This window comes from Nyctereutes procyonoides, unplaced genomic scaffold, assembly GCF_905146905.1.
Source record: "Nyctereutes procyonoides isolate TBG_1078 unplaced genomic scaffold, NYPRO_anot_genome, whole genome shotgun sequence".
In the NCBI taxonomy this organism is placed as follows: Eukaryota; Metazoa; Chordata; class Mammalia; order Carnivora; family Canidae; genus Nyctereutes; species Nyctereutes procyonoides.
In genome coordinates this window covers 53280296-53296868 of record NW_026575044.1, presented here as the reverse complement: position 1 = coordinate 53296868, position 16573 = coordinate 53280296, and the positions used below count along the sequence as shown (strand labels likewise).

General features: G+C 51.1%; 1 protein-coding gene across 1 annotated transcript in view; it reads right to left on the bottom strand.

Annotated features, from left to right (window-relative positions):
* ZBTB7C (zinc finger and BTB domain containing 7C) overlaps window positions 1-16573 on the bottom strand; it is a 334228-nt gene that overhangs the window by 250185 nt on the left and 67470 nt on the right. Inside the window, 1 exon segment of the mRNA XM_055323824.1 lies at window positions 15365-15593. The gene's annotated coding sequence lies outside the window, so the exon portion shown is untranslated.

Here is a 16573-nt window from a genome sequence, read left to right as displayed (position 1 = left end):
AAAAGGACCTCTCTGGCTGCTGCCTGGAGGGTGGTCTATGGAGTGCGGGAGGCTGGAGTGCTGACCGGGGAGCTATTGTAGAAGCCCAGGTCGAGGCTGAGGACAGCAGCAGAGGTGGGAAGGGCTCAAACCCAGGATGGAATGATGCTACAGCTCTCCGCCCAGACCCCCAGGCCCCCAGACCCCCAGGCTCCCAGGTCCCCAGGTTTGCAGCAACAACCAGACACACGTCCACACGTCCAAAGAATCACAAAACATAATCTACCGTGAGCCCTACAGCAGTTGGTCTAGAGCCCCAACTCCCTTGCCTGGCTAGGTGCAGGGGTGCGCTGGCAGCCTGGGCCCTGCTCCTCCCACCCTGGCTCGGAATGGTGGGGCAGGTGGTGGGGCAGCCTCCACCTCTGGGAAGGAGGTCCTCATGCTTGTTCCCAAACCCTCCTGCAGCCAACCTGGCCCAAACCCCAGGCATCTGTGTGGCCACACAGGTGATGTTCCTTCCCCAGCTGGGGTCCCTGCCAGCTCCCAGACTTCCTCCTTGCCATCAGGGCCTCCCCTGTACCCCCCGCCCAGGGCTTCCCCTGTGCCCTCATTATAGGCCCTAAAGGGGCTAGACTCACAGAGCCCAGGGCCACTCTAAACCAGTGGTTCTCTGCCTCAGCTGCTCACTGAAATCACCTAGAAAACTTGCTGGTGCCTGAGTCCCCCCACCCTCCACCCCCAAGGCTACTGTAATAGGTCGGGGGTTGGGTATTGGGATTTTTCTTGAAGCTTCTAGGTGATGTCACTGCTGTGCAGTCAGGGCCGAGAGCCTCTGCTCCAGGGGCCTGCTGTAGCTTCCCCACCCCCTTCCCTACAGGTGCTTCATGCCTGCCAGCTCCCGCCTGCCCTGGCTGGTGCATCGTCGCCTGAAGTGAGGCACCCTCTGAAGGCCTGATCAACCCTGGGATGAGCAGAGGGTGCTTATCTAACTCACCCGGTGGGTGAGGAGGACCCAGGACTGCCCTGCAGACGTGGAGAGTGGAGCGGATGCCCAGGACTACCTGCTTCCAGGGGCCCTGGGGCTGCATCTAAGGCCAGAAAAGCCCTCGGCTCAGATACATTTAATCAAGGCTGTGCCAGGCTGGCTCCCCTCCCCAGCTCCTCCCTGTCCTTCCTCCTTTAGGACTAGAACTTGGAATGCATTTTTATTAGACTTTTCCTAGGTGAAAATGGTGCCAGCCTGGGGGTGGGGAAGCCGGAGAGAGTGTGATTTACACTTACCCTGAGTCCTCACACCTCCCAAGGGCAGCTGCTCACAGAGCCCCTGGCAGATGGGTAGCACTGATGGGCTGCTCTCTGATCCGCCCTAGCCAGGAGCCACATCTCTGCAAAAATGCCCCGAAATCTCCAATGAGCCAAAGGCCCTTTGGCAAACAAACAGGGGAAGGTGGGTGCTGCTGTGCGTGAGGTTCTGGCAAAGATGCCACTCAGAAAAACGGCTCATACTCCCCAAGCTGCACACACACTTGATGAGGCTGCTGCTCGTACATTTTCTCTCGGCTCCAAACAGCTATTTGACTCTTACTTGCTTCTAAGTTCTGTCTTAGGCTTCGATTCTTGCTCAGCCTCCAAGAGAGGTCACTTCCCCTGGGCACGGACCGACTGACTATGCACCTCCTTGTCTTTTTAGAGAGGGCACCCTTCATTGGGTCAGCTTCTGATGGGCTTAGTGTGTCCAGGACCCTCCTGTGAACACCCTGGCAGGACTCCTCAACATTGGCACTGGTGACATCTTGGGCTTCTTTGCTGGATGGGGCTCCTGTTCATTGTAGGATGTGGAGCACCATCCCTGGCCTCTCCCCACTAAATGCCAGGAGCTCCCCCCCCCCGCCCACTTCTATGGTGATAAAAAATGTCCACAGACATCACTAAATGTCCCCTGGAGAGGGGAGGATAGGCAAAATTGCCCTGGTTGAGAACCACTGCGTTATAGCAATAAGACCAGAGCCTCTCAAGGGCAAGGACTGGGCAAGTGACCTCTGACAGGCAGTTCAGTCCAGTGACCTGTCCAGGAAACCAGGATGCACCTTCGGAACTGTGTGATCTTGCTTAGGAAGCCTAACCTCCCCGGGCTTCAGTGTCATGCTCCAGAATACAATAATAACGGCCAATACATGCTCACGGTGGGCCCCGTGCCAAGCGCCTTGCACCAGCTTTCTCATTGGACACAATGTTTTTCCCATTTAATTGTCACAACGTTTTTCTAGAAAAAGTATCGTCCCTATCTTACAGATGAGGAAATTGAGACCCAGAGAGGTTGGGCAACTTGCTCAAGAACACACAGCCACAAGGCAGGCAGTTTGACCCCAGGGACCCCAGTCTGAGCCACAGTTCTGTTCTCTCTCCCTCAAAGAGGGGCTTGGGCCTGACACAACCTTTGGAGTCCTTTGTCATTCCACAACTGTGCCATTCTTCTGACGCTCTTGCTATGGAAAGAATGTTCGTTGGGTGTCCTGTATCCTTTGCATCCCCCGGCCCTGCCCACCAGGACACAGCCTGCTCATGCTTCCCCTCATTCTATATGCTCCTTCTATACTCTGTGTGCTGTGCTAGGATCCCTGCTGTCAGTAAGATATGGAATTTACCCTCTGGTGAGGAAGTAGATATCAAATAGCTCATTAGACTTTGTATTTATGACTGTGATCAGGACTAAGAGGGGACTCACCCAGCCCAAAGGGTCAGGGGAGGGACGACCTAGCTGCCTCGATAATGGGCATGCAGGGGTTAAACCCATGAGGTCGAGGGAAGCCAGCTCCCAGAGAGAGAGCTCTGTGCATCTACCCCAGGAGGAACAGAACATGGAACGCTGCTTGGACTAGAAGCCAAAGGGAAGAAGGCTGCAGGAGAAGGTGCAGGAGAAGGCTGAGGACGTGGGCAGGCCGTCTGGATCCTGGCAAGAATTTCTACCTTTGTCCTAGAAGCACCAAGAGGCCAGCAGAGGATTTAAATAAGGGGGTGACATAATCAGATGAGAATATTTCCCAGAGCAACTATGGTAGGCTCTGGAAAGATCAGGGCTCAGGGCAGCGAGAGAAAATTCAGAGAGGGGGCCGGTTGGGCCATGGAGCTGGTCCTGAAGCGGTGGGGGGGGGGGTGCGGCAGGGGACAGAGAGAAGTGCCAGGTTCCAGGGAGAGTTAACATGCAGAGTCTAGGGGAACAGGTGGGGCTGCAGTGGGGACGCTGGGTGGACAGCTGAGGGTGGTGCTGAGTGCAGGACAAGGGTGAACAAGATGTGGACCTGTTGCATTTGGGGGTCCTATGCATGACAACACTGGACTGAATGACTGACCTACCAACTGGCTGGCTGACAAGTGGCACTGAGACCCCTCTCCTGCAGTGAGGGCCCCCGCTGACCTAGGGCACATCCAGGATGGGAACACACAGGCCTCGGAGAAGGCACACGGGCAGGCAGCAAAGCCCGGGAGAAAGGGCCCCGGTATGAAAATGGAAGTTATTATCACTATTACCTTATCCGATCTGACAAGATCATCGTCAAAGGTGGGGCCGCTGCAGCCTGTAATACAATATAAATGGGCTCTCGGGTGGCAGTTGGCTGTGGCATTGATTCTTATTCACTCGGAAGCTAAATCACAGTGCTAATGTGAAACATGTGTGAAATATCCCTTTTTCATGCACTGGCAATGAAAGGGCTCCACAAATCTGTAGCCAAATGAACGTGCTTATGAGTAATGGGAGTCTGCACATGGGCATCATTTTATTACCATGTACAAGCCAGCTTCATCGATGCTTTGATTTCACGTTAAAGGAAGCACTCCAGCCACCTAGGGAGGTGAAGAAACACCAGCACGCAGGCAGCCCCATGTTGAGCAAGTGACACTTCATTGCTAGCCAGGGCCTGAGGAGTTTAAGATGCTCTCATCACAGTTCAGTTGCTCTTCTGATCATAGAACGGCAGGATGGGACAGGACGTCAGGCCCCCCAGCTCGTCTGTGTAACAGAGGAGGGAAGACACCCAGCATCTGGGACTGGAGCCCACACCTTCCCACTGGTCCAGGCCATGATGCTTCTCTACCACTGGGTTCAGGACTCGCGGAGACTCACCTTTCCAGAGATTTCAAACATCTAGGGCCCAAGATGGAGTCTCTGGAAACCACCAGAGGAATTGAAAGTACAGACTGTTTCTGAAGCTGCAGGTTGGCAGGTAAAGGACATGGTATCTTGGCAAACATGTTGGTGACTATGGGATGCTAGGGAGCAGGGTGGGGGTTGGGGGGACTGAGTCACTTGGACAAGGCACAGGAACCTGGGAACAAAGTCTTGTTCACCTTTTGGCTCATGCATAATGCATACTCTGCCTACGTCTAGAAGAAGATTTGGGGTGGTTTGCTATTTAGAATATATGCACGTGCAACACAACAGTTCATACTGAGATCACTCCTGTTATTACCAGCAGAAACCTGGAAGGGAGCCAAGTGTCCCTCTCTAGGGGGCTTGTTTTAAAAAAAAAAATCTATCCATGCATTTGGTGACTATGATACAGCTATTAAAAAATAAATAAGCAAATAAATTAATAACTGAGGAAGCACCCTGTGTACTAATATGGGTAAGGGAAGAAAAAGTGGGGTACAGAATATACGGTGGGCCATATTTCATATGGTAAGGTGGAAAACTAAACATACATACTGAAGTCTCTCCATTTTAGCATAAAGTAACCCTGGAAGTAGAAACCAGAAAGCTGGGGCACCTGGGTGGCTCAGTCGGTTAAGTATCGATCGGCCTTCGGCTCAGGGTGTGATCCCAGGATCAAGTCTCACATCTGGCTCTCTGCATGGAGCCTGCCTTTCCCTCTGCCTGTGTCTCTGTCTCTCTCTGTGTCTCTCAGGAATAAATAAATAGATCTTTAAAAAAAATTCTAACAGTCAAACATAAGAGGAGAGAAGAAAAGGGAAATCATTCCAGGTACAAGAGCCACCAATGTCTCCCTTCTCCAAAAAATGGACCCTAATACCACCTCACCTGGGGTCCCACAGCCCAGTGTACTCAGAAGCTGAGGGTGTGTGAGCAGCCTCTGGCCTCACAGAGGCTGGGAACGAGGACAGAGGGGCAGCCTGCTGGGGCCAGCCAGTGGCCCGGCCTCCCTGCCCCAGCACTGGAGGGAGCAGGTGAAGCCTGGGGCCCACAGCAGGCCAGCACCATCTAGGGCTGCCCACCCCTTGTGGGGCTGTGCCCACATCCACCCCCCGAGCCAGCCCTGACTCCCGGCTGTCTCAGCTGCTGACAGTTTGTGGTTCCAGAGCAATCAAGCCGCACTAAGAACCCTGCTCAACACAGTCAGGCTCCTGCCCGCCCCCAGCTCTGGCCCACCCCACCCCAGGTTGTCCTCCCTGGGTTCCCAGCTTGACCCTTGTGCCTCCAGGCCTGGGGAGCAGCACCCTCACCAAGGATGGCAGCCTTGGCCCTGGAAGCGTGCTCTCCGCTTGCTGGCTCCTCTCTGACCCGCTCCCGGAATAGGAGGGGCGGCCAACCATCAGATCCATTACAACTCACTGCCACCACCCAGATGTCCATTAGTGAAATTAATTCTAGCCCATGAATAAATTATATCCATTCTATAGAAAACCATATTTTAAAAAAAACAAGAGTGATTCGTAGGTCTTTCTTTAAGATATATTAAATAAAAACACACAAGCTACAAACCATGATATATAGCTTGATCCCACGTTGGGGCCATCTGGATCGGTTCTGCAGACCCGCGGTGACAATATAGGTGTAATGCTGCCGTGCTAGTCTCTAAGTGGGGAGGGCATATTAAAATTCCCTTCACTTTCTCAGCAAAACACTTCTATTTTTTTTCTTATACGAAGCAGTTATTATTTTTGTAATCTGGACATAAATCTCTCTCATTCATTATACAGTTCGTGGGGCTGGTTTGCTAAGTCAGAGAGAGGCTCAGGGCAAGAACTCCCCTCCCAACTCTGCACTTTCTGGTAGATGAGAAACTGAGGCCCAGAGAGATCAATACTTTCTTACTTAGCATTATACAGGAGTGAGTTAGCAGCAAAGCTGGGCTCAGAGCCCTCATCTCCTGACTAATCCCTGTGTTCTTTACACCACACCATGTGGCCTTAACATGAAATGAATATATATTTGGGGAGGGTTCTTGATGTGGCTGATGGGGGGATAAACAGGGGAAATATTGGCTAAAATAATAATAATAACAACAACAGACTTAGCGCTCCAGGACTCGTTACCTGGCTGCCAGGTCAACACCACCACCATTGACTGGTGGAAGATTCCAGACAAACGTTCATTCAAAGGTGAACCATTAACTGTAAATCAAAACCTAGAGTGAGCGCTGAGTTATAAAGCGAATTAGAATAAGTGGGTAAATGGATGGCTGATCTCAGCCCCAACAGCGAGGATCGGAGTTAGGGAGGCTTCTTGAAGGGGTGTCTGTCTAATAGAAAAATAGTCCTGGCCGTCTCCCCCAGAAGCAGGCGAAATAGCAGGCGGCATGTCATTCAATTAAAAGCGCTATTCAATGTTTTGTTCCACTGGGCTCTGAAGGCCTGGCTGACGGTGACAAGGATGGTGGCAAATTCCATCTGGTCACCGCTTTACAACGGAGGAAGGCTTTAACTCATCGTCCTACTGGATCCTCTTGCGGTCCTGGAGCCAGCACTCTTTAGCCTTCGTTTTTGTGTCAGAGGAAGCAGCTACAGGACTTGCTCAGGGTCACACTGGGCAGTTTCGGGGGCCGGATCGGCTGGGCCCGGCCCCACGTGCTCCTCCCGCACCCCAGGGAGAGCGGGGCGGCGGGCCTGAAAAGCGAAAAGCAGCTGAACAGCCCGTGGGCAAGTGAAACAGCCGGCAAGCCCCGTCACACAGCAGCTCAGAGTCAGGTGCTTCCCCGCCGCCTCCCGGGCCACCCGCACACGGCTGCGGACATTTGCCACTCTCGGGATTCCTGGGGTCTGGCGTTTATCCATGTGAATACCTGACAGCAAGAGGCACAGGGATGCGTTTTGCAATGTTTCATTACCTCTTTCTCCTCCTTGAAATGCTGTTCCGTACACTGCCGGCTCAACTCACTCTGCCCTGTTAAGTGACGTCAGGGGGGCAGGTGATCCAGTTCTTTCCATTTCACAGATAAGGAAACGGAGGCTGGGGAAGCGTGTCAGATGTCTTGTTACTTCACAGTGGCAGAAGGGGTAGGGACGAATACCGAAAACTGGTGAGGGTCCACGGGCAGAGGGCTCTCTCTGGACCGGTTCGTTTCCTCCCCTGAGCCGCTGGGAAAGGGAGGCAGGGCTACCCCATCTTACCCCAGGACGCGGAGACTCAGGAAGGCCAAACCACCCGCCAAGCGACGGAGCCAGGACTCAACAGCCAGGCTCTCAGACCCCAAAGCCGATGTGTGCAGCTGCTGTGAAAGCCACGCTGGGGGGTGAGGGGGCGGGGGGTAGGAGGGCACGGGGGTAGGGGGGTACGGGGGGTGCAACTTCGTGTCAGGCACCAGGCAAGTCCCTCCCCCAACTATCAGGACTGACAATAGCTTCCTGAGCTTTAAGACGTGCCAGGAGTGGGCTGAGCTCTGCCCACGCAGACTCTGGAGGACAAGGCACACTTCCGTGTCTCTGAATCCTCACGTGGCACAGAGCTGGCCCCCTTGGCTCAAAGCACCCACCCCAGCTCCTGGGTCCTTTTTTTTTGTTTCATTTCTACTGTGCAGACCAAAGGACAGGGTGGGCTCTCTGGACTGCTACTCACATCCCAAATCACTGCATGCACACCCTGCCAAGGGAGTCGAAGTCCCCCAGCCAGCTCTCTGCACTCAGGGAACCAGGCCAGCTCCCAAGGGTGCCTCGAACCCCTCCACGTCTACCTACACCACTGCTGTCCACCATTCCCACAATTCCCACTCAGGTTGTCTTCTCTCACTGCCTGAAGGAATGGTTTGATGGTGAGAAACATTTCCACATGAAAGTTTGGGTGTCTCTGAGTCATCATTTATTGCTTTGTTTCTGTGGTTTATACTTTTTTTTTTTTTTAACTTAAAAGAGAGGGCAGGAGTCATGAGTGTGGATGGGATGAGTAATCCCAGCTCCTCTGGGCTCCGTTGGGAAGATGGAAATAAGAAGTGGAGACAAGAGTAGGGGAGAGGATGGGAGTGGCTGGGAGGGCTGGGCTGGGGGAGCACTGACCCCTGTTCCGGATGGGGAGGACTTGGGCCCCAAGTCAGAAAGTACTGCAATCCAAACAAGGTTTATGTGCTCAGCTGCAGAATGTGGGCGTGTGGAGGCAGGAGACAGGGAAGCATTCCAACCAAGTGATCCATAACCCACAGAGGGATGGCCCATGCAAGTCTCCCACAGCTTCAAGGCCCAATCAACAGCCACCTTCAGGTGGCCTTTGGCAGACCACCCCAAGAGTGCTTCCCTCTCCTTCTGAGTTGGAAACTTTCATTTGTGCTGAGGGGTAGGTGGCTTTGCTGGTGCCCATCGCCCTTTATATTCTCACTGCCTCCCTCATTCCGGTGTGAGCTCTTGGAGGGCAGGGAGCTTGTTTTCACCACCTTTGTATCTTTTGAGCATGGGACACCCCAATAGTCCACTGTTGAGGTGATGCACGCCATACCCCATATCCAGAGCCATGAACTTCCAAGCAAACACTCGTGGACGGAGTTTCAGAAAGCAGCATCAGATAAAAATCACACAATTTAACATTGGGTCTTGGGCTCTATACTGTGTGCAAAGTCCTTTAATATTCTGGTAAAGCACGTGTTAGGTGATATTAAGCTCACTCTACAGATGAGAAAACTAGGGCACAGTGTGAGTGATTAACTGATGACTAGTTAGAGTAAATAGAAATAGCTCTGCAGCCAGGGTTCTGACCTTAGTCTGATATTCTCTGAAGGGGCTGGAGGTTTCTATCATCTCTGAAGCACATGACAAAATAATTCTGGAAAACACCACATTGCTATAGCCCACTCTCACCCAAGATGCACAGCATGTATCCGTAGAGCCAAGGCTCCAAAAGAAATCTGTTTGGCTTAGCTCAATACAGCCTTTTCCAAATGCGACCGTACCTGGAACTCTTTTGCATGAGACACCTACAGTAACCTGCGCTAGGGAAACGTTCCACTGACCCGCTGTGACTCTCCTAAAGTGGAACTCACACTCCCAGGAGAAGCAGGACGTATGGAGAAGGAGGCTTTAGCTGGATGAATAAACCTCTAATGGTGAAAGTTCAGGGCTCAGCCAGCTAGGAGGGATGTTGCCTCTTCTACTTCTTCCTTTCCCTCTCCTTCTTTTACTTCTCCTTCTCTTCCTCCTCCTATTATTCTATTATTACTCTATTATTATTCTACTTTTCATTATTAAACTTCTCAGATATGCACAAATAGAAGAACATAATAAATCCCTAGGTGTCCATCACCAATCACAAAACCAGCTTCAACAATATGCGACAATCTGCCATTTTTGCTTCATCTCTTTTCTCTGGAATATGTTAGAGAAAATCCCAGATATCATGTCAGTGTCTAACACTGCCACGGTAGTACATGCCTTAAAAAGTCCATAATAATTCCTGGATATCCAATGCCCATCCTGGACCTAACATCCCTGATGCACTCAGATTGGTCTGTCTACAGCAGGAAGGCCCAAAATCAGGACTCAAATCAGATCCACGGAGTATGTTTGCTTGGTGTGTTCCTCAAGACTCTACTAATCGGGGCACCTGGGTGACTCAGTCAGTTGAGCATCTGACTCTTGATTTCAGCTCAGGTTATGATCTCAGGGTCATGGGATTGAGCCCCATGGCAGGCTCTGCATTCAGCAGAGAATCTGCTTTTTTTCTCTCTGTCTCTCCCTCTCCTTCTGCCCTGCTTATGCATTCTCTCTCTCTCTCTCTCTCTCTCTCTCTCTCTCTGTCTGTCTCTGTCTCAAATAAATAAATCCTTAAAAAGAAGAAGAAGAAGACTCTACTATTAGCAAAATGAGGGCATTTGTCCTGAGGTCTTGGCGTGGCTTGGTGAGGGCTTCCCTGCTGTGGTGTTTTACATGTTCCTCTAGTTCTTGCATAAAATAGTAGTTAGATTTACAGGCTTGAGCAGATTTAGGTTCAGGTTTATGGCAAGTAAATATCATAGGTGATGCTGTGTCCTTCCTATTATACCTGGTTGTCCAACTTTTAGCAAAGCTAATATTGATCCATGGGTGTGAGTAACTTTTTGAGCAACTAGATCTTTCCAGTGCCTCCAAAATTATATCACACCCTATAATTTGGTTCTAACCCATTGTGATTTGTCCATTTTCTAAGATTTCATGGAGACTCTCCCTATCAGGGTCCAGTACTCTATCAGTATATCCTTTTTTAGGCTGTCTGTGACGTTTAACCTTTCCTTTTTTTTTTTTTTTTAAGAAAATACATTTTTAAATGACCAGTCAAGCTGGGGGCACTGTGCTCCCTTCAGGCCAGGCCCTACCAGCAACTCTGTGCACTCAGCTGGAATCCCAGGTCTCAAACAGCATGTAGATTGCTCCACCCATCTCCTAGAAGAGGAGTCAGAATCTCAAGGAGAACAAGAACACATAGCTGAAGATGATAAATATGCATCCAAAATTTTTAAAAACCAAATTACACAAATCAAGCTTATTCTGAGAGGTTCGTTTTGCCAGGGGTCTCTAGTGCTCCAATCAGCATAATTAAATACCAAGATCTCTCTAGAATTGATTGTGGTTTTCACATTTTTTATCATCCAAGGACCATTTCGGCAGGATGATTTTAAGCTAATAAGAACCCCCAAATTAGAAACTAATTAAGGAGATGGAAAATACAAACGTATTTGTTTTTAGTCAGGCACTATTTTTATCAGAGGAATCATGAAAAATTAAAATTGTTAAATACCCATATGAAGGTTGTCAGGCAAGGGCAATGTGGCTTTCTGCCTCTGCCTGCTGCAAAACTGTAAAGGGATATATCAGAAACTATTCCTTATGGGCCCCCAGGAAGCAACAGAGACCCCAATCTTAAAAGAATAGAATTGCAAGAATAGAATTGTTCTTAAAAGAATAGAACTGTTTGGCCTGGCGAGGGAAAGAAAGGGTGCTGCTGTAAGACTTTCGATCTTTGGTGACCAAGATTCCTAAGCACTTCTTACTTTTCAATTGCATGTGGAGTTGGCATTGTTGCAGTACGCTCTCTCATGCCCACTGAATAGATGAGGACACTGAGGCCCGGGGAAGGTGAGCGATCTGCACAGGATCACACAGCAAACTTCGGAAGAGCCATGGTTCCGTCTCTATCTAAATGTGCTTGATTCTGTGAAACATCCTCTTCACTGTCCTCCAGATGCGCCACAGACTACCTCTTAAAATAGATGTTAAGTCACAGTGACACCGGTTTGGAGGATCCTTTTAGATTCGTGACAGCTTTGAGAACTCGGGCCCCAGGGAGAAGCAGCAGGAGGCAGGAGCCAGCTGCTCCCAGGGACAGGACCTCCTGTCTAGAGAGGCAGCAGCACAGGGACTCATGGGCCACTGGAGTGAGCATCAGAGGACTGCTGACCCCATCAGACACCACCAAGTGTTGATCCAACCTTGAAAACAGTGCTTCAGCCCCCAGGCCTGGAGTCTCCATCTGTCCTGTCGACTTTGCACTGATTCCAGCGCAGCAGACACCCCCTGACCTTCCACACCAGCCCAGGAGGACACGAGATCTGCCTCACACGCTCTCTTTAAACCTCCATCTCTCCGGCAGAATTCGCCCCAAACCTCCATTTTCTTGCTGTGGTTGGGGGCCGGTGGCTGAAGCAGATGTCATTCACAAAATAATAAAATGCAGACTCCCTGTCCCCAGAAAGAGCAGCACACTCTGCGGCCGTGGGTTCCCTTGCCTCAGAGGCAGTTACCTGCATGCCGAGGACTGGGGAAAGGCAGACGTGGGCTTTTGTCCCAAAGGAGAATGGAAACAGAGGAGTTGAAGGACATGCAGCTTTTGGAGCAGGATCCCTGAGGTGGGTCCCAAGACACTTAGGACGACAGCTTACATAAGGGGTCCTAGAGTGGCCGGCAACCCTCACTGCTGAACAGAGCCAGTGGTGGTGTCCAAGGCCTAGAGATGAAGGCCTAGGGGCTCCGACATTCCCTATGGCAGGCGACTATGAGGATCTGGAGAAGGAGGGGCCCCAGGCAGGACTGGTGCCATGGGTTGGGGTCCAGGCCTCACCTTCCAACCCCATTTTTCCTGACCTGCAAAGCCCTATCATTACCATACAATGGACAGAACTACAGAAATGCCTGCTAGGAAACTTCTGCCAAACTTTGGGGAACTCAAACTGGTTTTCATTTGATTTAGAAAAATAACAAGGATTCTATCTTGACAGCATATGTCACAGAGTAATCACTGGTGATTGTATTTAAGTCCTCATCGTTACCCAGCACGATACAAATGATTAGTACCGCATCCCACAAAGCCTCTGGAAGCTCGGAAAGCTTTAGGAACTGCCTGAGGTCAGCCTCAAACTGGCAGGTGCTGGGGTCCTAAGAGCCAGCTGGGGAGACCCACAGCCAGCGCTGGTTCCAGAAAATATAAATCACCATCTAGAACAAGTGATGCAAGACATCTCGGATTATTGAAGCCAATTTCCACTAGGATGCATTACAGACATGTCGTAAGAAGAGGACATAATAGTAGGTCCTATTGTTAAGCTCAAGATACACCTGGCCTCTAGGTGCCCCATGGCAAGATATTCTAGATTCTAGACCTGAGGTGTCCAGTACAGTAGCCACAAGCCACCTGACATGAGCACCTGAAATGTGGCTAGTCCAAACTGAGGGGCACTGCCAATCTCAAATACACCCTGGACTCGAAAGACTTTGTATGAAAAGAAGAATGTAAAATATCTCATTAATAATTTGCATATTGGTTATAGATTGAAATAATAACACTTGGGCCCCTGGAGTTAAACGAAACACATAATATTACAATTAATTTTACTCTCTTACGTTTGTTTGCCATTTTTACGTGGCTACTAGGAAATTTAAAATCCCATGTGTGTACAGATGTGTGTACATCTGTGACTGGTGCCCAGACTCCCCTGGGCAGCCCTGCTGCAGGACCCAAGACTTGCCTTGGTTTCTACACCCGGCTCACCCTGCCCCGCTCCCAAGAACAGCGCTGCGAGCCGAGGAGCCAAGACTCTCCAAGCATTCCGAGAATGTCCTCTCTTCTCAACGCTTCTGGAAATTCCTGGACCCACCCATCCCGCCCTCCATCCTACTCGACACCCAGAAGGAACCCTAGGCCCAGCAAACTGCCAAAGCACATGAACACAGTCACCATTTCTGAGTGTTTGAATCCATCTTGAGCTACAACTTCCATGGCCAGACAAATCCTGAAAACCAGGTTTTCAGAGTCCAGACCTCAGACCTCTTTAGCAATTGGAAGTGCTGGGAATTAGGATGCGTTTCTCCCAGCCTCCTTTACTCCCACCCCTGCCAAGAGCAGCACAACGCAAGTAAACTCAAGTTATTGATCACTTATTACGGTGCCAGCTGCTGTGCTAAGTGTTTTTGCATATTTTCTTTTATTTAATTCTCCCAACCAGGCTGTGAGTGAGAAAGTATTGTCCTTGTCTTGGAGATGGGAGCCCAAGGCTCCCATAGTCCTGGTTCTGTCCCCACTGCCATGCTTCTTCCTGCGCCCCATATTCCTTCCCTTGGCAGCAAAGATGCCTCACACCTCTTTGCATTTCTGGCACCTCGCACAGTGCCCAGTACACAACAGGTACTTGGTAATATTGATAAATTAGGCCAAGAACCTCTTCACAGACCCAATCCTTTGCTCTCTTTTGCTTTGGTCAGGAAGCATATTGCCCCTACCTTCCTGAAACCACACACATGATGAAAATCCTCACACACTACCCTGTGGGGCTGGACCTTTTCTGCCCCTATCACCTGTCACCATGGGGCCCTCTGGGGTCAGCCCTGCCTAGGTCCCCAGTCAAGTCTGAGACATAGAGACCTCCTTCCCCACTGAGAGGGGGGTTTGTGAACAGTCCAGGGCCAGTGTGCTGGCATCTGGGGAACCCAGAGGAGCTGCCTGCCGCCCTGGCTGAGCCCCTCCAAGCACAGCAGTCCCCTGACTATCCTTGCTGGCTCCCCAGAGCTCAGCGCCCCCTTCTACTTCCTTATACACAGGAGCTAAGTCCTGGGCCTGCCTGGTGCTTGTGGCTGACCCATTTCCTAGAGCTGGGCTCAGCTTTCTAAATTCCTTCTTCATCTTATTCTTTCTGCCTGATTTAGAACAAGGCCACCCAGAAGTCCTAATACTCTGCCCCTCCCCACCCTTGGCTTGACCCTATGGATCCTGACACTGGCCTGCACTGGAATGGAATTTGCCACACACCCTCGGGCCTCCTGCCCCAGGCCATTGGTCCTTCCCCTGCCCTGGTCAGTTTCCCAAGGCCCTAAGCTATTTTTGCTTCTGCCCTAGGCTGCCCTAGAAGTTGCCGGAGTGGTACCCTGTATGACACACAGAGTAAAGACCAGATGACCAATGGGAACAGGCCCTCCATCAGATCAGAATTCACCTTTGGGGTCTCCAGTCCTACTGGCTCCCTGTTCTTCTAGCCTCAAACCTCCGCCTTCTAGGCTCTGGGGACCTGCTTGATGCTTCCTGCTTGGCTGACTTCCCAGGGTCGACTTCTAGAATCAGGATATTTGCCAGCCCTTTCCTGTACTCCCAAACCTGCACTCATGACTTCCCCAGCCACCCTCGATCATCCGCTACTTGACCTAGCACCTGTGGAGGGATGGAGGGATCCATGAAGTCCCCCTTCCCTATATTCTACAAGGAATACTACCCATCGCCTCACCCTGACATTGGAGAAATCTCAATCAGGAAGGCTTCCCAGCCAGTGAAGTCTCCCGATCTATCCCTCACGTGTCCCCACTTCATGGATATATGAAAGCACTCCTGCACCCCTCGTTGCCTCAGTTTCACCACTGGCACCAAGTCCTTGCTTCCCAGGGGAGCTTGTGGGGAATGACTTTTTGATGTGTTACTTCGAGTTCTTCAAATGGGAGGTGCTAGCTACATCTATAAAGGCATCATGTCTTCCCATAAGGCATAGGAAGTGAACCCACCTGATGCTAAATCTTCCGATGCCTGGCTCCAGCGAGTGCATGGGGCAGAAACTAATAACTATAAAGCACCCATCTATCATCTTATCAGGCCTCACGGCACTTTGTTTGCATAGTTATCTTTCTAAGGGTTGACATTTTATGTCTACGGCAGGCTGATGCATTCTCCTACCTGCCATATCATTCAGAGAGGATAGATGAGCCTCGGGTTCATTACCTGTCATTACACCGTGTACATGTTGCTGGGGGCCAAAGCATCGATTCTTCTCAAGTCTCCCCAGTGGTGGAGCTTGTCTTTCTCGGGGGCTCCAGGGCCAGCGGTCTGCAGATTATGCTCACTCCTCAGGCCCTGGCTGGGCTCCAAACCATCCCTTCCTGCTTTCCTGGCTGGCCCGCTGCTCAGAGGTGGCAACACATTCTGAGCTCCCAGCTGCTTCAGAAGAGGTCTGCAATAAGAACAGAGGCCTCTGTTGCCTACCATGAGCAGAAACACATGCCCAAGTTTTAACCGTGCTAGAATTTTCCAGCCATCCTCTTCTGCTCTTTATTTTTAGGTCCTGCAATTCCTGGTGACCATACGGATTTTATCTCCACCGGGGTCTTCACGGCCAATGTCCCACCCACCAGCCCTGCCCCCAGGATGTCCTTCATTCCTGTTTTCTTACCTCTGTTTCATTGTGTCTGCCTGAAAGACCCACCCTTCATGCTACACAGTATTCAGAATTCAGCTCATAACACCAACAGAACCTCACCGTCCCAGGAAAGAAGAAGGAACTGGGTGCTTTCCTGCCACTGGTGAGATCACAAAAGGCAGAGCCACATCTAAAGGGGACATTCCTTAACTCTTGCAGCCTAGGCCCCCAGGGTGAGGCTTCCAGCCTGCTGTGGTTTGGGGGCTCCAGGCAGGCCGCCCACCTATGGCTTCTTATGCACCTCCTTTCACCCCCTTGGGCTCAGAGCAAGAGACAAGGGTGGAGATGAAAGCCTCTTGGAGTAAGGGACACAGACTGGCTTTTGCAGAGTGACTACATCTCTGAGCCAAGACCATGGCCTGCACTCTAAGGGGCAGGAGGTCTGCTCACCTCTGGAGACTGGGTCCCTACCAGCCACAGCCATGTACCTCTGACCCGTCATGGCCTCCACTTCCGAGGGTGCAGAGGGAGGGTTCCTGCTCTCCAGATGGCTGTGATCCTGAGCTCCGCCCCAACCCTGGGCTCCCCTGAGCCTCAGTGAATCCACAGCTAAGAAGGGGCTGTGGCAGGTGGAGAAGCCCCCCCAGGCACCCCCAGGTCCCATGAATCCTTTAGCATGATGAAGACAATGTCTGACAACACACATAATGATTCATACCCTTCAAGCTGCCCTTATGTCCATCGGAAAAGCAATGTAAAGGGGTATCTTAAAGATGAAGACACAGAGCCCAGAG